This window comes from Chiloscyllium plagiosum, chromosome 14 (genome assembly GCF_004010195.1).
Source record: "Chiloscyllium plagiosum isolate BGI_BamShark_2017 chromosome 14, ASM401019v2, whole genome shotgun sequence".
NCBI classification, from domain to species: domain Eukaryota; kingdom Metazoa; phylum Chordata; class Chondrichthyes; order Orectolobiformes; family Hemiscylliidae; genus Chiloscyllium; species Chiloscyllium plagiosum.
This window is the reverse complement of record NC_057723.1, coordinates 18853124-18880963: the sequence shown is the minus strand read 5'-3', so window position 1 is coordinate 18880963 and position 27840 is coordinate 18853124. Positions and strand designations below refer to the sequence as shown.

At 39.5% G+C, this 27840-nt stretch overlaps 1 long non-coding RNA gene across 1 annotated transcript in view; it reads right to left on the bottom strand.

Annotated features, from left to right (window-relative positions):
* The window catches only part of LOC122556530, an 840555-nt gene that overhangs the window by 117043 nt on the left and 695672 nt on the right, over positions 1-27840 (bottom strand). Inside the window, exon 3 of the long non-coding RNA XR_006313553.1 lies at positions 2686-2766. This is a non-coding gene — a long non-coding RNA (uncharacterized LOC122556530). The remainder of the gene's footprint in view (positions 1-2685; positions 2767-27840) is intronic.

Below are 27840 nucleotides of genomic sequence, written 5' to 3'. Positions count from 1 at the left end.
TGCAGTCTCGGTATTAGCATGGAGGTTTTCTGTGTAAATGGAATGCAGATAGGGGTGGGGAGGGAAATATATCCCTGGTGGTGGGGTCTGTTTGTGGGTGCCGAAAATGGCGGAGTATGACGCAATGTATGTGGAGGTTGGTGGGGCGGAAGGTCAGGACTGGGGCGGGGGTATTCTGTTCTTGTTGCGATTGGAGGTGCGGGAAGTGGAGGCGATGTGCTAGAGGGCATCATCAACCATGTAGGAGGGGAAACTGCGGTTTTGGGAAGAAGTGTAGTCCAGGTAGCTGTGGGAGTCATTTCCAATTGCCGCCGGGACATTGGCCGTCTCAACCTGTCCACCCCCCTCACCCACTCCAACCTCACACCCTCGCAATGCGTAGCCTTCCACTCCCTTCGCTCCAACCCCAACTTCACCATCAAACCAGCAGACAAGGCGGAGGGGGAGGAGGTGTGGCATAGTGGTAGTTTGGCATACCGACCTCCGCACCGCTGAAGCCAGACACCAACCCGTGAACACCTCCTCCTAACTGCCCCCTGAACCATGACTGCACCTCTCAATACCAAATCAGCATCTCCCAGACCATCTGCAACCTCATCACCTCAGGGGATCTCCCACCAATGGCCTCCAACCTCATAGTCCAGGAACCCCACACTGCCGGGTTCTACCTCCTACCTAAAATTCACAAAACTGACTGCCTTGGTCAACCCATCATCTCAGCCTGCTCTGCCCCACCAAACATATCTCTACATACCTTGACACCATCCTGTCCCCTTGGCCCAAGAACTCCCCACATACATTAGGGGTATTACACATGCTTTCCATCACCTTCATGACTTTTGTTTCCCTAGCCACCAATGCTTCATCCTCACCAAAGACATTCAGTCCCTGTACACATCCTTCCGCCATGATGATTGCCTCCAAGCCCTCCATTTCTTCCTCTCCTGCCGACCCAACCAGGACCCTTCTACTGATACTCTTATTCATTTGGCAGAACTGGTCCTCACCCTCAACAATTTCTCCTTTGAATCCTCTCACTTCCTCCAGACCAAAGGGGTAGCCATAGACACCTGCATGGGCCCTAGCTATGCCTGTCTCTTCCTCAGGTATGTGGAACAGTCCATTTTCCACAATTATACCGGCAGCATCCCCCACCTTTTCTTCCGCTACATCGATGACTACCTCGATGCTCCTACGAGGAGTTTGAACAGTTCATCAAATTCACGAGCACTTTCCACCCTAACCTCCAGTTCACCTGGACCATCTCAGACACGTCCCTCCCATTCCTAGACCTCTCCATCTCCATTTCCGGTGACCAACATGACACGGACATCTAAAACAAACTCACCAACTCCCACAGCTATCTGGACTACATTTCCTCACACCCTGCCTCTGTAAAAAATGTTGCCCGTTATTCCCAATTCCTCTGCCTCTGCCACATCTGCTCCCAGATGAACCAATTCCATCATAGAACATCCCATATGGCCTCCTTCTTCAAAGATTGCAATTTTCCCTCTTATGTTGTTGACAATGTCCTCCAGCGCATCTCCTCCACTTCCCACACATCCGCCCTTGAACCCCAACCCTCCAATGCAACAAGGACAGACTACCCCCAGTCCTCACCTTCCACCCATCATCCTCTACCATTTCAGCAGAGAACCCCACCACCAGGGATATATTTCCCATCCCTATCTGCATTCCAGAGAGACCATTCTCTCTGCGACTTCCTTGTTAAGTCCACGTCCCCCACCAACCCACCCTTCACTCTTGGCACCTTCCCTGCCATCATAAAAAGGGCAAGATCTGCGTACATACCTCCCCCCTCACCTCTGTCCAAGGACCCAAAGCTCCTTCCACATCCGGCAGAAATTTACCTGCACTTCCACACATGTCATATACTGCGTCCATTGCTCTTGATGTGGTCTCCTTTACATTTGGGAGACAGGACACCAACTTGCGAAAAGTTTCAGAGAACATCCCTGGGCATCCTCACTAAACAAGCCCACCGCACTGGGGCCAAGCACTTTAACTCACCCTCCCACTCCGCCAAGGTCATGCAAGCCTTGGGCCTCCTCTACCACCAAACTCTAGCCACCCGACACCTGGAGGAGAAACGCCTCATCTTTTGCCTTGGGACCCTCCAACAACATGGGATCAATGTGGATTTCACCAGTTTCCTCATTTCGCCTCCCCCCACCTTACCCCAGATCCAACCTCCAACTCGGTACCACCCTCTTGAACTGTCTTACCTGTCCATCTTCCTTCCCATCTATCTGCTCCACCGTCCTCTCCGACCTATCACCTTCATCCCCACATTCATCTACCTATCGCAATCCCGGCTACCTTCCCCCCAGCCCTACCCCTACTTATCTCTTAGCCCCCTTTGGACACCCCCTCATTCCTGATGAACAGCGTACACTCAAACCATTGATTCACCTGCTCTTTGGATGCTGCCTGACTGGCTGTGCCTTTCTAGCACCACACTCTTTGACTAATGCCAATAATTATTAACTAATCAGCAGCATCTATAAAATGACAATATTCACAATGATTACAAATAAACCATTTGAAATAGAAATCGGAAGAAGACAGCAAAACACTCTGGCCAAAGATTTTTCAAGTTTAGTCAAAGAACTTGATTTTTCACTTATTATTGCTGAAATGAAAAAAGTGTATTTGTCTTACCGACTTTCTTCCTCAAATCTTTGTCCCTTCCTTGAAAGTCAATCAGGCTTTTCTGAGTGTCCTCAGTGATGCGTCTGTTACCTAAACAAAGGCAAACATAAAATAAAAACAATGCACCACAGATTACAATTAATTGTAAGATTTACTCTTTACAATTATTACTACATATCCAACAGGTTGTCTTCTTAACCACGCATGTGACGACGTGTTAGAAATCGCAATTTGTTTTAGTAAAAGCTATCGATGCTGTACAATGAAGAAATGTCCATTCTTTTTTCTCATAAAGGGTGGCAATAACCACTCTCACTTTGAGAAGATATTATATACCTCAAGTCACAGCAGGCTTCTGAAGTTGACAGGGGCAACAACAATGGTGTCTCAGCTGTGTTTAAGACACATGGAAATAGAAACACTTCCAAAAGCCCCTTTTCCATTGAGAAACAAGCTGTTACTTCATCTTTGCTGTCACTGAGAAACTCAGGGGGAATTGTGACCTGAATTTAGTTTCTATATTACTTTTATGTGTATGGCGCATTCAGACTAATACACCTGGAAGCAAAACTCCCTCTCTTTACTTGAAGACATCAGAAATGGTATGACAGCTGAATAATTTCCTCTGCATTTCTTAGGCCTATGTACTGTTTAAATAAATGCATTTACCTCTGTCAAGAAATTGTAAGGCAAGAGTGGGCAAGTTCTATGTCCAACATGCTGTCCACAAATAATCTTGTCTACTCGAACATTTTATTTTATTTCTGATTACCCTACCTAGCCAGATTTATGGTGGAATAAAATACCACATCAGTATCTGATGTAATACTTTAGTCAGCACTGCTATGCAAACAATGGAATGCAAGTATTGAGATATTTCATGGTATTTTACAAATAACTCTGATGTACAAGAGTTTGTACTTCAAGATACTGGAAAACAATTTGGTCTGTTTTTGTTAGCATTGCATAAGGGAGAAATGGCCATATTATCAGATGAACTTCATATATGTGGCTCTTAGGCAGCCCGGTGGCTCAGCAGTTAGCACTGCTGCTCACAGTGCCCGGGACCCAGGTTCAATTCCAGCCTCAGGTGACTGTCTGTGTGGAGTTTGCATGTTTTCCCTGTGTCTGTGTGGATTTCCTCCCAGTCCAACGATGTGCAGGTTGGGGGAATTGGCCATGCTAAATTACCCATAGTGTCCAGTGATGTGTAGGCTAAGTGGATGAATCATGGGAAATGTATGGATAAGGTGGGGGTGGTGAGTCTGGGTAGGATGCTCTTAGGAGAGTTGGTGTGGACTTGTTGGGCTGAATGGCCTGTTTCCACACTGTAGAGATTCTATGATTTAGGTTTAATACCTTGGTATAAATTGACTAAATTTTCAAATAACACAAAACTAAGAAGAGTAGTAAGGTTGAAGAAGCAAATCAGGGGTTACTGCATACGGTTTGACAAAACTTATAAGAAAGTAGAACAATGACTGCTGAAATACAATGCAGACAAGTGTGAACAACTGCGCATCAAAAGAAAAATTGGGTAGATGCCTTACATTCTGAGTGCTATTTAAATTGTTAAGAGTGAAATTGATAGAATCCTAGCAAATTCACATACAATATATCCAACACTGCAGACAACAATCATAAGAGAAAACAGAATATTGTCCTATCTTGAATTCATTTTTGCTTTGAATCTCGGATTGTCTGCATCCCTTCATCCCATTAGGCTGATTCCTGACAAGTATCTGAGATAAGACAAAACTTTGAATTTGGCTTTTCAGATTTGAGAGGAGAGAGCCAAACAGCCCATGAGACATTTTATACTGAGAACGTAAATCCAGATTAGCCCTCTACGAGGTGAGGATAAGTAGAAACAGACTCAAGCTCAGAAAGGTAAACTTAGCAATACAGAAGTTGAATATTGTTTAAAAGAGAAACTTGTTCCTAAAGAGTTTGGTCTTGCATTCATTAGGACAAATACATCAATATCAAATTTCAAACAATCACAATGTTTGAACATTAGCCAAGGCAAACTGTTTTATGTTGGTCTGATGTAATGGCAATACAAGTTATACTTTCCTCTAATAGGATACTGTCATCAGTCAAAAAGATATTTTAACAACCACACAATTGAGCAACACGTATGAATTTCAGTATCAATGTGCTGCCATGCCTGTTGGCTGTTTGTTCCAATGATAAGTTGATCAAATCAAACATGTTCTAATAGGGAGAGCACAAACCATACAAAATCAAACCATGGAGTCATTAAGCCCATGGAGTCTCTTCACCATTTGAACATGGTTGATATGTTTCTGAACTCCATTCTTTTTCTTTTTCCCCACTCTTCATCCCCTCATTAATCAAGAACCTATTTACCTCTGTTTAAAAAACACTCAATGAATTTCCCTCCACAGCTTTCTGCAGCAATAAGTTCCACAGATTCACCACCCTCTGACTGAAGACAATTGTCCTCAGCTCAGTTCTAGAGGGTCATCCCTTCATTCAGAGACTCTGCCCTCAGATTCTAGTCTCTCTTCTAATGGAAACATCTTCTCCACGTCCACTGTAGCCAGGCTCTCAGTATTCTGTACGTTTTAATCAGATACCTCTCCTGCCTCATCTTTCTAAACTCCGAGTATAGACCCAGAGGCCTCAACTGGTCTTCATGTGACAAACCGTTCACCTCCAGGATCATTCTTATGATTGTCCTCTGCATCTTCTCCAAGGCCAGCACATCATTCCTTAGATATGGCACCCAAAACTATTCACAATATTCCAAATGCAGTCTGACCAATTGGGATATTGAGAGCAGTTTTGGGCCCCATGCTTGTAAAAGTCCAACACAAAGTGTCTACTAATTGATATGACTCTGGAATTGAGTAGTATTTATCAAATAATTCTGAGTGCACCAACAGCTACATTAACAATGAATCTAAGATGATAAGTTGAAGTTGAAACATGGCTCATTTACTTTTGCTGGAAGTGGCATACATTCATGTACAGGGTCCTATTCTCTGCAAACAAAATAGACATGTTTAAGCCTTTTACCTTTCTTGAATTATCGTGCACTGGCACTCCATATTTCCCTCAAATGAAACGAAAATACCGCAAATGTTGGAAATCTGCACGAAAAACGGAAAGTGCTGAAGAAACTCAGCCAGTCTGACAGCATCTATCAAGTTCTGAATAAGAGTCATGTCTCAAAATGTTAACTCTGTTTGTCTCTCCACAGAAGCTGCCAGACCTGCTGAGATTTTCCAGCCCTTTCTATTTCTATTCTCCTCAGATCTCTGCCCCTTTGTACAAGGCAATCCATCAACAAAAGTCCACTTGCCAATCAGTCAACACCACGTTTTCCTGTAGTATACGTTGTGGAGATTGTTTGAAATTTTACAATCTTTCATTTGTCCTCATGAATGTATGATGAAAATCTTCAGCAACATGTCTCTTTTTTTCATTTGTAAACTTAAGCGAGATAACTAGAAACATATTCCTCCCAAGTGAAGGATTTAACACATGAAATAGGGTTCCACACAGAATATTGGAGGATAACTCCGAGAATTGCTTAATGAAAATTCATACAGCACAATGGATGGATGAATCAAGATGGGCTAAATGTTATTTTCCTCATCGATAATTTAAATTGATATGGTATAATCTTCAAGATCTATCTTAGAATGCTGTGATTCCACAATACTATTGGCCTCATGCCTATTATGACGATATTAAGGTAATTTCACTTTGGATTTCCACAGTTGGCAGAGGGAGAAGACTTCCATCCCATTAGCCCAAGACAGATTCAAACCCAGTTGCCAGCGGTGGAAGAAAATTGCACTAATCCACTGCTTCACACAGTTGCCCTGAAGCATGACTCAAATATTTGGAACATTGTACTTGCGGGGAAAAAAAAAAGAATTAAATATGCCATTACTAATTTAGACCTGGAATTAAAAAGAACAATATATTTCCAGTGACAAATGTAGGCTCTTGGCCACGGCAGTAGATACTGTTAAATGAAACGAGCCATCAGAATATATTAGTGAACAGGTAGACAGCTGACAAATCACTGGCTCATAATAAAGTACTCTTACAGGATTAGGAATAGAGACAGAACAAGATCTGGAGGGAGAGAGAGAGCACGCACAGACTTCTGGTACTGCTGAATTAATGCTGTGACAAGCCTTAAGCTGAGACCTAATGCAATTTGGTGATAGTGGGATTAGTGTTCAGGCCAGCAAAAGCTGTATTAAGCATGTCCCATAGTGCACGATGTAGTACATGCTGTGTAAAAGCAGACACCGTGTGCCATTTGGGAGTTAATGACATTTGTACAGGATCTTTTACTTTGATTGAAAAATCTGGTTCCCCTGATATTTTGGGAGGATGAGGTTTTTCTTTGGGGTGCCCTGCTCACACATCACTGCCTGTCCTGCTCCCAACTAGCCAAAGCCTGTTCAGAAAAACCCAAGAATGAGTCAATCTACATTACTTGCTCCATCAGGGTAAGAAATTGGCCTTGGCTCAGTGTCTCCCCACAACAAAAAGTGCTAGTGGCATTGGGAAAATTAAATCTCTAACTCCTGTCCAGTGCAGAGCAGCACTTTGATATTTTACCACATTGTCAACTTTCTACTGCCTACATGTGACATTTATACCAATTACTTGATTTTGTTCCCATCTGAGGTGCTGGACAAATGAATTCAGGAACTCATATCACTCAATACAGTTTCTACTCTCCTCAGGTATCAGCTGTTTTATACACGACTTGTCTGCACTGGAAAATACAGATGAGGCCATCTGAACATATCACATTAATATGGCACATATTCAGGGATTGTCATTGATGCATACTGAAACCAGACACTGCCATGCAAAAGTAAATAGTTTTCTCTGTCCAGAATCAATCATACAAATACAGCAGGTGTTGTAACATGTGAAACTTTGTGCTTGGAATTTGGTTTTTGTTATCCTGTACTATCTTCAGTACGATTGTGGTTTTTAATTATTTGTTTATGTTTTGAAAGCATTTAAACAGCATTTGACACAACAAGGAAGTTACAGAGTCCTGAAGTTAAATATGCTGTTCAAGCAGAATTTCTTTAAGCATTCTACATTCTGCTGGAAAAATATTTCATTCGAATTAAACAATATCTCCAATTAGCATTGCGTGAAATTTGGAGGTGGCAGTTCTCATAATAACCCCAAACCTCCCCATAGTACCCTGATCTCACTCAGTAAAGTAGTCTAATAGTCTTTTCAGAGACTGTCATAAAGTGTTGTTAGGTTAAATCTCTTTGAAAAAAAAAGGCAATAAAGTGTATTTATTTTCATGCAAACATTGTATTTCATAAACATGAAGTAAACGTAAAAGAAGTGATCAAATAGATTCTTTCTCATTTTCATCCAAATTTTCTAAAGGTCAACTTACTCCGTAATTGTACCGTAACTGAAATAATTTCTTGTGCCAACTCCCTAAATCACTTGCAAGAGTCTTTATATCAACTCTGCCTCAGAATTTTGCAATTTAATCAAATCCACCAATCAGCACTTAATTGCTCTGCTTTGATAAAAGGAGCCTCAAATTTCAAATTGATCTTTACAAATATCTTTGACAGTAACTTTTTAAACCCACGACCTTTGACACAGAGAAGGACAAGAACACCCCAGATGCCTGGGAACACCACAACCTGCAAGTTCCCTTCCAAGTCACAGCCTGCAATGTCTTCACTGCCACTTGGTCAAATCTATGAAATTCTCCCTTACTAATAGCACAGTGGATATAACTAAGCTCACTTGAAATGGTAACCTATGTTTTCTCTTTCAAATGTACATTTATTTTTTGTACAAGGAGTATTTGTACATATTATTCACACCATATACAGTGGAATCTACTTATTGGTTAATCATGTTTAAAAGGTAGAAGGATGGTGGGTGTTTACAGGATTCCTTGTAATGCTGTGTACCATGAGGATTAGATGGATCGGATGCCCCAGTGGAGCTGAGGCAGCAGCATTAGAGCTCAGAATATATTAAGGATAGGTTGGGGTTATAATTAAAGTGAAAGCCTGCCAACTTCAGCTAATTACAACCTCCACTCACCTGTACTTGGTTCATATCAATAAACAGCTTCACCAGGGAGTCATTGTACGATATACTCAAAATGCACATTTTTTTTAACCGTGTTAACTGTTTTCTGGTCTCTGAATAATGTTTGCTTGCATTCTGATTACTTTCTCATTCTAAATTACATTAGATGTGGTGCACTTCAAGTTGAGATAGGAAAAACATTGTATGAAAGATCCATACAAAATAATGCAACTTTGTGAAATTTGTCTGTGAGTGCCTTGTATTAACAATTATCATGCAGGATAACATAAGGACAGTAATTGATAGGTAATAGCATCCAGTGGGAAAATGTCTAAACCCTAAAGTAAGAACATATCTGTTGCTATCATTAAAGTGTTATTATAAATTAGTAAGTTCATTATTAGAGGAAGAACAGTCCAAGCAACAATAGATATAATAGTGATATTTGCCAACAAAATATTTAAGGCTGGGAAGGTGGGATAAGGAAACCTAATTTTAAAATAACTGTAACCAATATTTTAAAGATCAAATGTAAGTCAGAGAGCTGACAACTGTCAGATTTTGCAGTAGAATTGGGTATGGACAATGAATTGGCTGAAGTGGAAAATAAAGCAATAGGTAATTGTTTTGGAAGTGATGTCAGGGTGGGGAAAAATCATGTTCCTGAATGGTATGCTATGAAGTTCAGTGCTAGGAAGTTTATTTTTTTCCCATCTTTATGCATAGATTGAATTAGACACTGAAATCCAAGACCAGCTGTTAAATTTTCCAGATAAACAAAACATCAAAGGGCAAGAGGAGACAGATTCAATATGCAAATGGAAAAATCAGTGGAAAGCAACATACAAAACATGAAAGTACGTATGACATGATATTGGCATCAAGTAAAAATACACTGTAAATTGCACAAATGCTAAACATGCATCAGTAGAAGATGTGGGAATAGTCATAGCTTTTGCACTGAACACGTGAAATCAATGCACAGAAGTAATAGATGACAAACACTCAGTGATTTCATTAGTGACCATATGTCAAAAGGAAAATTTTAAAATGTAAGAACTGTGTTCAATTTTTGACCATTAAGATGTAAGGCACGACTTTAAACTTTGAGGCAGTGCCTCAGCTTGCTATTCTGCACTCTTGATACTATTCTTGGTAAACTGTTGACCACCTATCTCCTTCCCTCATTGGTTGGACAGGATGTACTGAGATCTGCTGGTGAAGGCATCTGGATATTAGCTGATGACTCTGGTTTGTTAAATATAATCACATCAGGCTGTTGTGTGGATTGGTTCATTGAACAGCTTTCCCAACCTTAGCACTTGTGCTGAAGGTTTCCATCTCCTCCCTCAAGGCTTATCCTCCTTATCCACCCTTCCAGACCATGTATGGTAACTGCATAATTTTGTGAATTCAGTGATGCAGTGACTAAATTCAAGTTTCTCTCCTGTGTGAATCATAACCTGCCCACTTTCCCTGATAGCAAACTTTAAATCTTTCAGAGACTGGGATGGTATTCCAACACACTGACCTGTCACTTTTAAATGTCTTCCCTTAAAACTATGTGAAAACAAAAAATATTTTGCTCTATTTCTAGCCAGAGGTAAATAAGTCATATGAGCAATACAAAGTTGGAAAATAAAAGCTAAGCCTGAAGTAAAGAAAGTTACAGTGGGAACAGCAATTCAGAAGAATGGGAGCTTTGCAATTGCTCATTTGCTGTGAAAGTTCTGCATTCAAAAGATTGTTTCAGTTCCTCTCTGGCACATGCCTCAGTTAAATCTCCAGGGAATCCCTAAAGTTGAAAGTTTTAAATTACCTTCAAATATGAACATGTTTGTGTTCTAACAGTGCCAATACAATGCACATGTTAAATTAGTGTTCTGTGATGACAAAAACATCAATCTGTAGGTTTCTTAAAATTTGTGGGAGACACAAGATAATGAGTTTGATATTCATGCCAGTATGGACTAAATGCCAGATGTCACTATTTCGGCAAGCTTCACAAATGGAGTTCTTTCATCTGTGAAAATTTCATGATGATACAATCAGTAGTTACAGAAATATTTCAGACATGGCAGACAGTTATGGGCTAATCTATATAATACTTCTCTGCTGGCCTATTGCATTTGATTGGTCTGCAATTATTCGGGTGACCTTCTCAGTTTCAGCTCATTTGCAGTTCAGCACATGCCTGACCATTCCTTCTTCCAAAGTCAGACATGACAATATCAGTCCCTTTGTATTAAGAAATTCAGAAACAAACCTCTTCACTGTCAGATCTGTATTTCGTCAATAATATCTTACGTCTTCTCAGTCCAAAACAGCTATCGATTGGTTGGCACCATTTTTCTCTTTCACAGGCTTCTTATTAATGGACTACATTGATACTGGAAAATGTCACAAAATAATCTGCCAGTGATAAGCAAAATCTGAGTAAATTGTGTGCTTATTTAGTGTGTTTGATTTTTAATGATTCTCCTAACTGCAGAGATGTATAATGCTATGAATTTATTTAATCAAAGTAAGACAATAATTTTAAGTCCTTTCTGAGAAATGTGTGCCTGGTTCAGAATGGCACACATTATAGATACATAACAGCCAATTGCCAAATTTGTGAATGATTTAGTGGACTGTGAAAAATTGTACAATGTTAAATGAGCAGTCAGCATTAAGTTCAAACACAGAAAAGTAAAAACCTAGATTATTATCCCACATGCCACTCCAAACTGATTAGGCTTTGACACTAGATGATTCTGGGAACATTTTGTCATAAGGCTGCTATATATCATTAAAAATACCCAGACAATTATACACTCAGCATACTATCACTGGTAAAAGGATGGCTTCCACATTTGATAACAAAAAAGTTACAGCACTTCAACAGAAATCTCTAGCAATAAACATTTGAAATGTTTGGCGGTTTGACCAGTCCAGTGATAATTACACACTAATATTATTTTCATCAACTTGGAAGGATGCAATTTATGATGTGGTTATGAATTTTGCCAAAAAAAACAGAGGCGGAAAGAGATTGCTCGGTTCAGGAATATCCCATGTAGATACTGAAACAATATTTTTTTTTATTTTAAAAAGCAAATAAAAAGTGGATCCTGAACATTAAAACGAAAAAAAAAACTCAGCCGGTCTGACATCTTCTGTGGATAAGAAATAGAATTAACACTTTGAATCCAATGAACTTTCAGAATACTTCTTCAAAATATTAACTCTGCTTTCTCTCTTTAAATGCTGCCAAACCTGCTGAGTTTCTCCAGAAATTTCTGTTTTTGTGTAAAAGTTTCTGTCTATTTAGTGTGCATTTATTCAGAGTACAGAATAATTTGATGCATTCAAAGGTGGGAATAGGTTTCTTACAAAAAATAAAAAATAAAGAGAAATAGGTCAATACTTATTGAATTCTAGTGGCATTATCACGTCAGCTTGCTTAAGTAACAGCTCCACAGTTTGGTACATTACAATGGACAGAGACTGAAGTCACATGCTAAGTATTTTGCCACAGAAGTATAAAATGCAGAAAGGCAGCACAATTCCAACATTACAGAGATGCAGAAAAGATGTAAACAATGTTTATGTTTTGCTATGTTCTTGATTCTCCTGTTTCCTGCAGAACAGCCAAAAATGGAAAACTGCAGCTCTTCATATGTGGGTGGGCACGCAACAGAGATCTGCAGCTGAGTGAAACACAGTATCTGACTTGTTTTTCATCATAAGCACTGTAACAGGGCTGCCTATGAGCCTTGTCGACAGCACTCGATTTAGCAGGCGGGGCACCAGAGTTGCACAACAGAGATTACTGCATTGGCCCTTCAGGTAAAAGGAAGGTTGATCATGTATATTTTCATAATAATATTTGTTGGTTGAACATTGCCATGTCGTTTTCAGTTGCAGAATCATTTCACTGAGCACATTTTGCTCATTGACTGTTGTGGCAAAGACATGGGAAACCTATATCAGTTCTGGCAGTGCAGCAGCTTGGAAAAAACTTTACAGAATGTGGAGTGCCTAATCTCAGCAGTGACCTAATGAGATGGAGATAAGTTGAGGCCAAAAGCTTCCTAGGAAATGGAAAGAAAGCTACAAAAGAAAGCCTGGCCAAAATGTATTTTTTTAGCTCCTAAGATCTGTTATAAAGTTGATTTTCATGACCATAGGAACAGATTTTAGACAAAGTCTTACCTAGTGACCGAGTTTCAGTTGAATAAAGAAACTAGAATGCTTATTTGTGTAAAATGTTGACTAATGATTGCCTGGGAATGGGTGACTGATTGTAATCTCATTAAGAGTTCAAATTATTAATTTCTAATTGTAAATATCAGAGAATCAGAACCCAGAATCTAAGTATTTTAGATTATGCTAAGATTCTGTAAAGGACAATGAACACCTGGGATGATTTGCAAAGCCCATCATTCCCGCAGCTGCACAAGTTAAAGTTGTCTTCTTTCCTAATCTCCAAGTATCGTGCCAAGCTATAAGAGGAGCATTGCAATTGTGTCCTCACAAAGTATTAACTTTATGATGGATGAATCAATGGTGCAGTACATTCATGCACGGATGTGCAGTAATGTGCACACAGAGGTGAATATCATTACTATGATTCCCTTGACAATAAGCTCCCGATTTCAACCATCTGGGACAAGTATCAACCAAAACAGGGCTCTTACCCAAAATGGAGGGAAATCAAGCAATGAGTAAATCAGGATGTCAGAGGTTGATAAATATAGAATATAATGGATACCTGTGAATGAGTGACAGCCTGTGCTTTGGATGGTTTATGCATGGAATAATAGATACCCAGGAGAGAGTTACAGGCTGGAATGCTTTTGACAATTTCTTGTTCAGTTTTGTGTCTTTATTAGCTTACAATAGCTCTCTGTGCTGTAGGCCATGGATGGGTAGTAATGACCATTCAGAAAGATCAATTACCCAATTGTTCCCAGTATTAAAAATCATTTTCTGTTGTTAATGATGCAATAATATGATCAGTGAATAATAAACATTAATTGTGAACTGTGACACTAGTGAGAAGTCTGCTGATTAATTTTCTCTTTGATGAAATTAAAGCATTTTTTCTAAGGAAGGGAACTTAATTAACACGGCACTTTAGAGGTAACAGCCTAGAAAATTAAATGTGCAACACCTTTCTTAAAGACATAAAATGCCTAAAAGCAAAATGACAGGCAGTGTGCTCATCACTTCACACTGGATGTGTACAACCCACCATATTGGCTAAAATGCCACCATATGTATTCAAGCTGTGCCACTGAAGTTGACTGCTTAGTGTCAGTGTCACTAACCAGTCTTTATTGCCAATGTTCCAACCCCCTGGACTGATGACCTTCCTCCATCATATCTCGTGCCTGCAGTTCACCAGGAAGAAACAAGTGAGGCCAGCAGACCAAAGAAATATAGAGTGGTTATAGCATAGAAGGGGGCCGTTGGGTTGTCATGTCTGTGTTGGCTCTCTGAAGGAGCAAATCTCCATGTCCTTCACCTCTGCCTTTTTTCCCAGAGTCCTGCAACTACTTCTTTCATAGGTAACAATCCAATTCCCTTTTGCATGTCTCTGCCACACTCTCATACAGTGCATTCCCCCCGCAAGATCTCACTACTTGGAAAGGTTTATCTTACATTGCTATTGCTTATTTTACTCATGGTTCAGTTTCTCCCGAATCTGCTTTGTCCAGAGCCCTCATGAATTTACGTGTTTTTGTCAAATCTCTGTGATACTACTGTAGTCACTACAGGAACATGACCGAGATCATATACAAGTTGTGATGAAACTCAACATCTTGGTCCATATTTTCAGTCATAAAGAAATAAGCCACATTTAGTCACGGCATAGTTTCCTTATTGATTCTGTAATTAGGATCTCATTGCAATAGTTTTCTCGAAGTGAGCTTACACCTCAAATTACTAGAGTTAAAGTGAACACATGCAATCAGATAGGCATGAATCAGTGTAGTGTGAATGTGATCTTCCTGATATCTGTAAATAATCAAAGGCTGACTTCTGCTTCCAAGAGACTAGTTTTTTTTTATTTATGATTGTAGCCTTCAGAGCAACAGAACTCAAAAAGACACATCTACACACTCTTCCATTAACTCCAGCATTCAAAAAGAAATTTTGAATAAATAATTTGTATGCATTTAATATGGTTTATTTTGTGTATGTAATTAACTGGTTTTAATTTGTTGAAGCCACAATGAAGAAAAGCAGTTAATTAGTACACCACTTTTTATTATTCTGAGCCTTTTCCAGCTGATGAAAGAAAAGAACACATCAGAGTTGATCAGGAAAGTCACGGATTGTCACTCAGAATCAGATAAGGCGCCATGGCAGCTGTCTCTATATAACATCTACGCGGCTAATTAACGTGATAAGACTAGTGACACGTGAATATCGTGAGGAGTTTAAGTATGTGACATCGCCTCCAGTCCTGTACGAAACCTGCCATGCTGCCTTCATCAATAGAGCATAATTTTGGATAGTTACCCATAATCAGAAGTGCTTGTAACTCTTTGGGGGCTTGGTGAGGCTGTCGTAGGAAAATTCTGACAAACTGTCAGTTTCGTCAACTATTACTATTACCGTAGAGAATAAGTTCAGTCAGTTTTTTGTAGCTGCTCAACATCTATCACAATGAGTAACCCCTGGCCCACCTACTCCAGTTAGCAATCCGAGCTCCCAATCTACTCTGATCAAAAACGCTCATTGTCTCTCTCCCAACTAGCTCCCAAACGGTAACACAATCCCTTCCACCTTCTCCAATTAGCAATCGCTGACTCTATGCCCGTCGGCAGTGCCTGACCCATCTACCCCAATTAGAAGCTCTAGCTGCCCCCACCTTTGCTGAGTAAAAAACAATTCCTTCCCCCACCCCCACCAAGCCCAACTAACAACCACATTCCCACATGCACTCCAGTCAACAATGCTTCTACTATGGAAATTAGATGTAGAGTGAACAAGAAGCATCACTTTTCATGATGTGCTGACACTAATATTACTTGCATTCATAGATGATTATGCTGAGGTACTCAGCCTTCACAGAATTTGCTTCTGCCCCCCGGAAAGTCCTCACGGAGAAACTTAAATCAAAAAATATATATAGCCATGTTCAATCCTGCATTTCCTATTTAAAAATTGATTAGCTGACAGTTTTAATGAAGCACAGTTTCACAAAGCTTAATTGACAATATTCCAGACGTGAGAAACAAAAGTGCAACAGAACTTGTTGTTTCCAAAGTAACTTTGTTTCCTACAATGGTAGCTCTGACAAAGGAAAGTTCTTCTCTCTTCCTAAGGTTGGAATTTTACTGGCACATTGCAGTTCCAATGTGGGTCCACTACAAAGAGGCTTTTACCTCTGCTGGCTAATTAAGAGGTCAGCACGGAGCTTGCTGTCCAATTGAGGATAGTGGTCAAGTGGTTAGCCCAATCGGAAGGCTGGCTCCTCTGCAGCCTGGCCAGCGCCGCCAATAAAGATGGCCGTTGTTGAGGCTGCAAGGAGCGGAGCAGGCACATCCACGTTCAGGACCCCTTGAAGGGCCACAAGGAAATGTTTTGCTATACTGAGGCAGGCTGGCTAGCCACAGCACTCAGAGGTGAATTCTCGAGTGTTGATGAGTGTCGGGTGGTCATTTCAAGAGATGAAGGCATTTTTCTGCTGGAGAACTGTTGTGAAGCTTCCTTTCTAGTGGCTTCTGCTACCACTTTACCATCTGTTGCAGCTAACCCCCAAGCATATATCTTTGCTCTTGTATTCTCCAATTATTTTTTGCCATCTTCTTCTCTTTCCTTCCCTCTCGCGACCTCTAATTTTGTTGATGTTGCTTTCAATTTTTCTTCATTGGATTCTTTATATCATTCTTTCTGTTTTTTTTTCCATCTCTTTAATCTTGTAATATTACAAGTGCCATCCACGTTCAATATCTTTCAATAGAAACGTTTTCATCATTTTTTTGTATACATGCATGTTTTTTTCCTCAAATGCCTTCCGTTTGTGACTTGGCTTAGTGGTAATGGTCTTACCTTTGAAGCAGAGACTCTGGTTATATTTATATTTGTGGGCTACATCATCAAAGCTGATGACACACTTCAGTCCTATTAATGAATGAGATATTAAACAGTGGACCAACTGGAATGTTCAAATGGACTGAAAAGAGCCCATGGTCCTTTATGAAACAAACAGGAATTTGCTTCATCCCCAGCCAACATTCATCCCTCATCCAACACCATCAAAATGATTAAAGATAAACTAGTGTTCCTCTTCTAATTGCTAAGGCCTTACCATGTGCTAATAAGTCACTGTGTTGGTGCGCAAAGTAACAGTAACTGCATTCTTAGAACTGTTTCAATGACTCTGTCTTGTGCATGTGAAAAGCACAGTATAAGTTCATATCTGTCCTCTTTCTTTCACTCGCCAATCACTGCAGCACTGAGCGGAGAAATGATGCATTATCTTTTTGGTTAAGAGCGAGGGCTTGGAGCATTAGAGGGGTGAAATCAGGGAAATTAATACAGAGACATAAACTCAGAAACATATAAAACTTGTGCAGACACAAATATATTCACTCTTACATTCAAAATCTCACAGGCAATTCAGAGCAAAGGTGCAACCTGTAAAGATAATTTAAAGGCAGAAATTAATATAATGTTTAAAAAATGGTTGCCTTCTCTATTCTTGTCATTTCTATGCATAGGATTGTCAATGCATTTATTGTGATGAATTGAGGCCATCTTTGTATCATGGGCTGCTGCCTACTATTGACAGAATTGAGAGTGTTCATATTCATTGCACATTGTGTTTTTACAGTTAGCAGATAGAATTCCATCAGCCTGGATTAGATCCCACAGGCCACATTTAACCTACAATACCACCAAATCTGCTATCTTTTCTTAATCTTTCTCTTAAAAAAATAACTTTAAGGTGATGACTCATACAGAGGTATGATTCTGCATATTTTAAAAATGGTCTAGCCTTTCTGATTGACCTTCACTGAAGCCACCGGAGAACCATCTGGAGGAGAAACGAAGGTTTCTTTTTATACTTCCTAGCCCAGGAGCACCTCAATTTAGCCAACTCAGTGAGAGAACGGAGTCATATCCTGGAATCTTCCTGATCCGCATCACAGCCTCAAGTAGAGAATGTACTTCCCTGACTTGTAAGGTCTTGACATCTTTTCATGAAAATGGATTAAGCATCCTTTACAGATGAACACTTTTGTAACTGAAACAGTCTTTGTCTCTCTTTTTCAAATCCTTGTTCTTCATGCAGATAACAATGTTATCCCCCATTTAGCCATTTTGATGCCTAAAAGTGTGCGTTGTGAACCCCAAAATTGTGAGCCTTTGGTATAACATTCCAGCCTTTGAATCAAAGTTGTAGGGTTGAAGCCCCACAGCAGAATGTCCGCAGTGTGAAGACTGGAATCTTCAGCTGTGAACTCTGGGGTAAAACCACATTCGTACTCATATCTAGTGGTGGCATTGGCTCCTTACTTTCTTATCAGCTCTGGGAGTCCATGAACAAATGTGCTTGCCATAAAATGAATGCCAGCCCTTTGAATGTAAAGGAGATGGTTACCACCATGGGAAGATCTTTCACGAAATTCTTTCACTGCTTCATTATTCTTGAAGAGGAGAGTACAGGAAACAACTGTTATCACTTACCCTTTGTTACAGTTACTGATGCATTGCATGTAAACACAGTGCTGTTAAAAACTGTAAATGCCTACACCTAAAACAATAATCTATTTCTGAATTTCCAGTATTTATTGTTATTCTTTTGTGCCATTTCTGGTATTTGGTAAATATTTGCAGCTAAATTTGTTGAACAATATTCAACCACATTTCCTTATTTTTCTCACAATATTATGTGTTACTCTGTATTTTTCAGCACTCTATTCCCCAAATGCATATTCCTTCCCAAATCACTCTTTCTTAGGACTCTCCTGGAGACCACTTTCTTTGTTTTTTTTCTTTATTATGCACAGGTTTTTATCTCAGGATCTTTTCAACATCAAAGGCAGAATATTTGTTGAGGTTATACTTAAGTACGCATTGCAATTATTTCCCACAAATCTTAGTATCATTGCAAACATAATTAATAAAGAACTTGAATTTTAATACTCCCAAAGACAATGAAATACTTTAGATAAATTGGTATTAATAACCCTGCCTCTAGTTTAGAGAAGAGCACTTAAGTGGCATGTTCTGCACTGCTAGTCACTTCCCGTGTGGCCCACATGATTCTTTGAGATGTGAAGTGGAATGGTGAAACCTTTGAATCAACACCATCCTGATGTCACACAGCCAGCTGGCTGATGTGATGATGGGATCCTAAATTTGGTTATGGCAGTAGATCACTTTGCAAACAACAACAGCTCTGTTAAAAATGTGCTCTGTACTCATAATATTTTCAATACCAGGCACTCAATTTGCAGGGAAGGCAATTTTTTTCTTGCCAAGGGTCTGGAAGCATTTTGGTTGTTTTTGGAGAGGCTATGGTTTTTCCCTGCATTTGCCAATAAGAGTTGTGACATCCTTTCGTAGATGTAGAGGATGAGGTGACCATTTTACACAAAGGCTGGATAGACAGGAAGACAGTGGTGGATGTATTTCCGGCTTTGCCATATGATTGGGAAATGTTAGCAGAGCCTGCAGAGAAGGAAAATTCACACCATTCCTGGTGCTGGATTCCTCCATGATCTTTGGTTGTAACAGGTAAGAAGCTGGAAGAACACAGCAAGCCAGGCAGTATCAGGGAGTTGGGAAACTCGACATTTTTGGGTGGAACCCTTCTGACCACCTATGAAATAGTTGTTAAGCAGGTCAATACACCCAGCAATATGGTGTGCACGTCCAAGAACACCATCCTTTGAGCATTGAGGATCTCGTTGGAATGTTATGCAACAGAACATGACAGCAACCTTACCTTCGGTAAGTTGGCAAATTTATCACCATTTTCCCTGGCATGGACCTGTCGTGTTTCTTGTGCTTTTGTGACTCACAATTCAATTCATACCTACAAGGTACATGTGAGGCTAAAATCAAAGATGGTGATCGTGAATATCAGATCAACTGGTGGGGCCTTCTCATCAATGCTGCACTGTTTCTTTCTTGTTTTTCTGCTGTGTCTGGGCAGGCAGTACTTGCTGTGTGTCTAAAAGCAAAAAATCAGAGGTTTGGTGTGAGGAAAAGAGAGTGGCATAGGGGGCAAGAGGTCCATGAACACAACATCAGCTTCTTTTTCATGTGAGGCAGTAGAATGTAGGTGTGCTGATAATTATCAACACGTGTAAGAAAAGAACATGCCATTATCCTCAATGTTCTTTCTAATGCCGGATGCCATCTGAGACATCCAAACAGGTTGTACATGGAGACAACCATGTGCTCCTTAGTGCTCAGGAGATGAAAATACCCTTCAGCTTATCGTGTCAGAGCGAAAAAAAATATCAATGATTGCAAGCACTGTGGTTGAATGATATGCCTGCTGTAGTTTAATGGTTGATTGTATATGGATTTGAACAGTGACTTGAGTCTGGTAGCACTATTAGATGTATCCTGAAGTATCTGAATGGTAGGCCTAAGTCTTGAATATCAGTGGGTGCTGCTAGTTAAGGATGTGGTGCATTGACTAGCATCAGAGTTTTATGGTGCTTTGGGAATGGATGTGTCATGTGAAGGTGTATCCATTATATTTGACCAGCACCATCGTTAGGCTTCTAGTGACATTGTTGTCAGGTCACATCGTGAGAGTTGACTTCATGATCCAGCTGCTTTCACTCCCTTTTGAGGCTGAGGGTCTTCTGGCATCCCTGCAGAATTTCTCACCTCCTGAAAACCTCCCGCTAACACCAATGGCATGCATCCAATGAGCTGGAACCCCCCTGCCCTGGCATTTATCACACCATAAATTAAATTCCAAAAATGGATTTCAGGGCAATTTCTGTTGAAGAGGGGCACTCCACCTTTAAAAAGAACAAAAGAGCACACCATACATTTGGTGAACAATGCCATGGGGTATACTGATGAGCACAGAGGCAAAGTTAGGAAGAAGGCTACAGCACATGGCACACACGGTCAAACCCGAGAAACATCCAGAAGGTAGAAATACCAAATCTGTGCCGGACCACAGCGAACTGGACAGAGCCAACAATATTTCACATTAGTCCATTGCCATTCTTTCAGTACAGTTTACTTAAAATCAAGATTATGAATAAATTGAATGAACAATCGTCAGGGATATTTTAAGGTTTAAAAATTTTAAAAGGAATCTAAGGGTCAACATTTTCTTGCAGAGGATGGTGCATGTATGGAATGAGCTGCCAGAGGAAGTGGTGGAGGCTTTACAATTGCAACATTTAAAAGGCACCTGTTGGGTACATGAATAGGAAGGGCTAAGAGGGATATGGTCCAAATGCTGGCAATTGGGACTAGATTAATTCAGGATATCTGATTGGCATGGATGAATTGGACTGAAGGGTATATTTCAATGATTCTCTGATTCTATGTTTGCTTCAGGGTCCTATTGTCTAATTCATCCTCAATGATTTATAAGGTCTTTTGTAGCTTATTAGCAAACAAGTTTGTTACTTAATTTGTATAATTTTATTACATATATAGCATACATGTGAATATATATAATTTTAATATCTATATTACTGTCTGTTGGAGAGTCACTGGGCTCAAAATGTTAACTCTGGTTTTCTCTCAAGAGGTGCAGGCAGACCTCCTGTATGTCTCCGGCACTCTGTTTCTGGTTGGAATTATTGTTTCCTGATGGCGCTATTATCTTGATCTGGGAAACTGGTGCTACAACAGAGTGGTACAACAGAGAATGGTGCTTGTGTTGTCACTTAATACATTTGTGATCTCAAATGGATCCCATACCATCGGATGAAGTGCCAATTTGCACACAGAGTTGCCTCGCAGCAGAAAGGACTGATAATTGATGTATTTAGGTTTTCTAGTTGTGGCTAATTATGTAACATTTTGCTGTAATATCAGATTGGCAGTGACCTAATTGATGAAATGGCCAAACTTTAGATGGTATTTGAGCTTACTTTCCAGACTCAGTTGAGCACCCTGTATTTCCTCAGGAAAACAATAATCAAACAACTTGTTACTTAGCCTCTCCAAATGTTGCTCCATGATCAGCAAAGTTGTAAAAGGGCAGTCTATCGCTTTATTTCTTCCTTTCCAAAGAACAAAGCCTCACTTCCACAACTTCCTGTTTTTCCTAACATCCAGAATAGAAGATTCATGTGACAAAGTCTCCACCAATCTTAGTTTGACGAAAAACATTGAGAGTGCTATACTAAATTTTTCAATTCCACATCAAGCAGGTGAAAATAATCAATCACAATAAAAATTCTAAATATTTTATCACATTCTCAAGCTGGTGGGTTAATCCACTGACAGAAAATTACTCAATTGCCTGTAAGACTTGCGAAACAAAGGACACTGTATGGATAATATTGGGAATAAAATGATGCTCTTTCAAACGTGGCAACAAAATATAACAGTATAAATAATGTCTAATGTAATGTTCATGAGATTTTAATTTGTTTACAGCAAAATGGTTACAAGCATTTGTGAATTTGGATTTAGTATTTATGACTTAAATTAGCTATACAAAGAGGAACACAGAAAGAAGAGAAATTTATCAAAATATGATCTAACATTAAAAAACTTGCAGTTTGAAACCAGTCAAAGACTTTACAATATAATTAAATCGTGCTGATAAAATAGTAAATAGTTTAAGAAAAGAGTGGTTGTTCAAATATTGATATATTAGAGTTTGAAACTTTGCTTAGCCATCTTCATTTCAACCTTGCTGAATGCATCAGCCATCACTGCCACCTCAATTCGATGCCACAGATAAATGTGCATCAAGTGACAACTAATGTGTTGGTACCCAAATAAGCTGCTTGTCTATATCTTAATATCTTTCCCTTCAAGTTCATCATTTCATCAATGGAATTGGATGTACTGGACTAAGTGTAAATGTCAGCACTAGCAAAGATGCCAAGCCCTCTCATATTTTCTGCCTGCATGCAGAATCCATTCTGTCTTGTGTACGAGGCAGACTCAGAGGCACAATGATAATTCCAAGCAGTGGAAACATTAAATGATTCATAAAATGCAGTTGGAGAAAAGAGAGAAATAGTAAATAGCTTCATCACCAACACTCCAAGGCAATGACAATAGGATTGCATTGCTGTTGATCTTACTCTAATGGGTTTTCTGTCAAATTGCACTTTCACCTGTCTCAACAAGTACCTGTATTGCCATGGTAACACAGAACTCTCAATTCATCACTGGGAAGTAGTGAAGTAATTTCAAGCAGACATGTTTTCTTTTCAATCCACGCAAAAATCTTATATTCCACAGCAACAGTTCTCAAGCCCTTACCAAAGCTATTTTTTAAGAGGGATCAAAAAGGCATCTAAGAGTGGGATGTGAATGTGGAATCTTTGAATATATAGCAGAGGAGATGTCCATCCTAACCATGCTGACTCAAAGGAAGAGCTATGCAATTAATTCCACTTCCCTGCCATTTTCTCTTGACCCGACAGATATTTCCCCTTCAAATATTTAGTCAATTTCCTTTTGAGGGCTGCTACTCACCATTCTTTCATTTTTAATTTACAAATTATCACAATTCATTGTGCAAAAGGAAAATCTGTGTCAAAACCTTTCATAATTATGATCAGCTCTGGCTTTTCTATTTACTTTTAACACTTCCAGTTCCTTCATTTACGTTGATGACCTCTTCTTGACCTGTATCAATAATCTATGATAAAATAAAAGTTGACTGACGTCACATTATCTCTTAAATTTCTCTTTATCAGATTGCAAGGATAGGTAACTTCAATGCAGTAGAGTCAGAGTGAGATCAACAATTCCATAAGTGGAGGAAATAGACATTGGATTCATGATTTTTCTTTGATTAAATCCATCAATCCAGCCATGTCCTACCTAGTTGGAGCATATTCATCATGACACAATAAGAACAATACCCAAAATTTGCTACTGCTCTGAGAATGTAGGATCTGCAGAGACTAAAGTGAGGTTATTAGTTTTTTACCTATTTAAAGTAATGTGGAAAAAGTGTCCAGTTTAAAATAAACTTTCATTTCCCCTGGCAATATACTCAGTGCTGATCATGTAACTGGAATTCTGCAATGACTGTTACATTTTCCCTAGACATAGCACTTCCTTAAAAGCACAAATACCTTACAAGATGCATTTTAGAGCTAATCAGTGCCTTATAAATGTCACTTACTTTTATAGTGCAGACTTTGAACACTCTTAAGTTAATAGCAGCTCACAATATAATCAACCCCAGATAAAATAATGCCTCAACTGAGCACCAAATTCCAATTAACTAATCTCATTCCTACTCACTTCCATTGTACAGAATCCCAGTGGATTAAACCCATTCCCATCTAATCTTATTATATGGCTCTCTGGTCTGAAGAGAACACCATGATAAAAATTGTGACTGAAGCGTGGAATGTCTCCTGATTATCTGTTGTTTTTAATACTCAGCCCATTAAATACAATCAGCCCATTGCCAAGTAGCACCTAATAAACGTCAGCACTATCAGAAATCTAATCACTATAATGCAAAATATATGTTTTAGTTGAGTATTTCTTGTTCTTATTTTGACTAAATTGCTGAATGGATGATTAAATTGTTTGTTGAAGAATGATTTGCCAGCTGGCAATTTTTGCAATGATGAAAATCTCAAAATAAATATAAAAGTTTCTGAAAAGTTTATCAGAATTGGTCCAAACCACTTGCCAGTTTATTTTGCACACTGAATAGGACATGATTACCCTCTTCCTTTGTCTTATTTCACATCCTTTTGATTATTTGCACGTTCTTCATCTTCAAAGGAACCAGGATGTTGCCTCCAAGACAAATCCTAATATCATTCTTAATTCAGCCAAATGGAAGAGAACATGCACTGTTTACAGTTTGCGATCAGTTTTGGCCCTACATTTGGAATCAATTCTTCGGAAACCTGATCTGTGCATCTAGATCTAACACTCGGCTATAGGGAAAGAGGAGACAGAGAGAGAGATAGCACACAATCCTTTCACTTTCAGTTTCTTAGTTTGAATTCAGCCTGGACTGATGAGATAGGAGTCTGCCATTCCCATAGGTTACAGAGGTCTTGGATGAAATGCTTTGGTATACCGACAGTCTCACAGCATAAAACTGCCCTTCATTTGACAACAGCTGGTTAATCTTCTTCAGAGGCCCCAAAATAGATGGTGTGGAAATATAAAATATTACATTTGTGTAATATGTAGATTTTTTTGAGGAATGGCCAGGGGAGAGGAAGTCATGTAACATGCCAGCTTCACAGAAATGAAATGAATAAGGTCAGTTTGCAGCATATTTGTTGAACGATTATGAGACCTCGCATCCTTTGATAAATACAGCATTTGGCGAGAGGATACAAAACATAAAGACCCATCCTTGAGCTATGAGCAAACAGGAAGCAAACAGACTGATCACATTTTCACAAGTGATTTCAAATTTACTGCAAAAAGATCTATTATCTTACATCTCCAAATAGATGGGGTGAAATTAAAAGAAAACAATTAACTAGATCTATTCCCTGGAAACACTCAGGGCATTATATTAGCAGGAAGTAAAATAGCTGCTAAATGGAGGAAGGGTTAATAAGACCAGCCTATTTGAAAGTCTGTGTTCAGCACACAATTTAAGATTTAATTTCTAAGGTGAGGTGCATTTGTGACAAAAATGTCTACCCAATTAAAAAAAAAGTTGTGAATTTTGTCAAATTTTAGATCCTCATATCTTTCTGTTGTCAGTGGATATTTTAATGGAAGTGTTGGAGAAATCATGCAGACACCTGGGCCGGGGTGGGGGGGGGGGGGGGGGGGGGTGCAATTGGTCAGACCCATTACCAGGTATTGGTATCAAATTATACAATTACCCTCTGCTCTGATAAAGCAAAGCTCACCTGGTCCCAGATCAAATGTAAAACAACACTGAGTCACTGGAATTTTTGCCTGGAGCTGCAATCTGATGTAAATAGCAACAATGGGATTCTATTGGGCGGAGGAAATGACAGGAATAGGAAGTGCGAAGGACATGGGGGAATTTAAACCAAGGACAAGAATTTGAACATCGAGGTATTACTTAACTGGTAAACAATCAGCAAAATATCTTGCAGCCTGCTTGATGACTATAACAGGCATTTTAAAATGGTAATCTCCACAGGCAGCCATTCCTCACACTTCGGAGATGTTGGACTGGGGTGTACAAAGTTAAAAGTCACACAACACCAGGTTATAGTCCAACAGGTTTAATTGGAAGCACTAGCCAAAAGCTAGTGTGCTTCCAATTAAACCTGTTGGACTATAACCTGGTGTTGGGTGATTTTTAACTTTGTACATTCCTCACACTGGTTTAATCTCCTTTACCAAGAATGTGCCATGTGTTAAATATAGGCTAAACCGATATTCTAATGCAAGTTCCCAAATTAACCATAATCCTGAATATCTGAGTACACTGCTGAAAAATATTCCATGGTCCTCCACAAAATATTCCTGATATTTACTCACACATTGAATTGCTTCTTTCAAAGTGAAATGTGTCTCAGTGTTAACTTGCACAGCAAGTCAGGAGTTGTTAACCAAATTTACAACATGACAATAGGAACTGGTTGGCATAGTTCCACCTGGATGCAGATTCAAAGTGAGTGGAGACTAATGAGATGCATGTCTGCTCACTGTATCAACAATAAGGGTCATAATGAGTTTAACTCAGTCTAAATCTAGATCCCAATAAACTGGAACGCAGAATACAAATCAGTCATGATGGGTATTAAATAGTCAGCAAAACATGAGCATGAAAAGTTTCCAAGGATACCTAGCTTGAGAACTGAAAATGCTCGGCTGAGATGGTGATGGTTTGGGGTCCTTCAGTAACTTTTCTCCAATTGGAAATTAAAATGCCGGCGTATGAGGTACTTGATAGAATTCAAACTGCATTCCCAAATTGATATTCCTTATTGTAGTCAGATTAACTGGGCCCTGTCACATGTAGATGTGACAGTCAAAAAAGCACAACAATGTCTCTTCTTTCTTAGGCAGTTCAGGAAATTTGTCATGTCCACAAGGACACTGATCAACTTCTATAGATGCACCACTGAAAGCATACTGTCTGGGTACGTAACAGCCTAGTATGGCTACTGTTCTGCCCAGGACTGTAATTAACTACAGAAGCTGGTGTGCACAGCTCAGACCATCACAAAAGCCAACCTTCCATCCATGGACTGCATTTATATGGCTCGCTGCCACAGAAAGGCTGCCAACATCATCAAAGACCCATCACACTCTGGTAATGATCTCCTGCAACCTCTTCCATCAGGTAGAAGATACAGAAGCCTGAAAACATGCCCCCAACAGGTTCAGGAATAGTTTCTTCCAGGCCGTTATTAGACTGATGAATGGACTCTACAGCCTCAAATAATGCTGATCTTGCTAACGTTGATCTTGCCTCATGCCTGCTCAGTGTTCTGTAACTTGTATACCTCTGTCTAAGTCTTTTTACAATCTCTGATCTGTACATCCTTACTTACTATGATCTGCCCGTACTGCTCATAAACAAAGCTTTTCACTGCACTTCGGGACATGTGATAATAATCAATCAATCACTGAATCCCCGGAACATTTCTACCACTAACCACCAAATGCTTGAAAACTGATTGGTACAGAATATTATCAGCAGGCAGAATACTCCTTTCTTTCTGTTTAATGGCGCTATGTGAAAAAGGGAAGGAGAAACTCAACATTTGCGTGGAAATAATTGGCCAGATATTGGTGGAACAGGCATAAAACTCAGTAGACCCATATTGTTTAAACAGTTCACCATCTACCATATTTCATTCCAGGGAGTGGAGCTGGGATGGAGTCAGCAATAAAGTTAGGTGGATAGTCAAGCCAGCAAGCTAGAATGCCTATCCCCATTCCTTGGAACAATGTCCAATTGTAGTGATAAATATCAGTTCT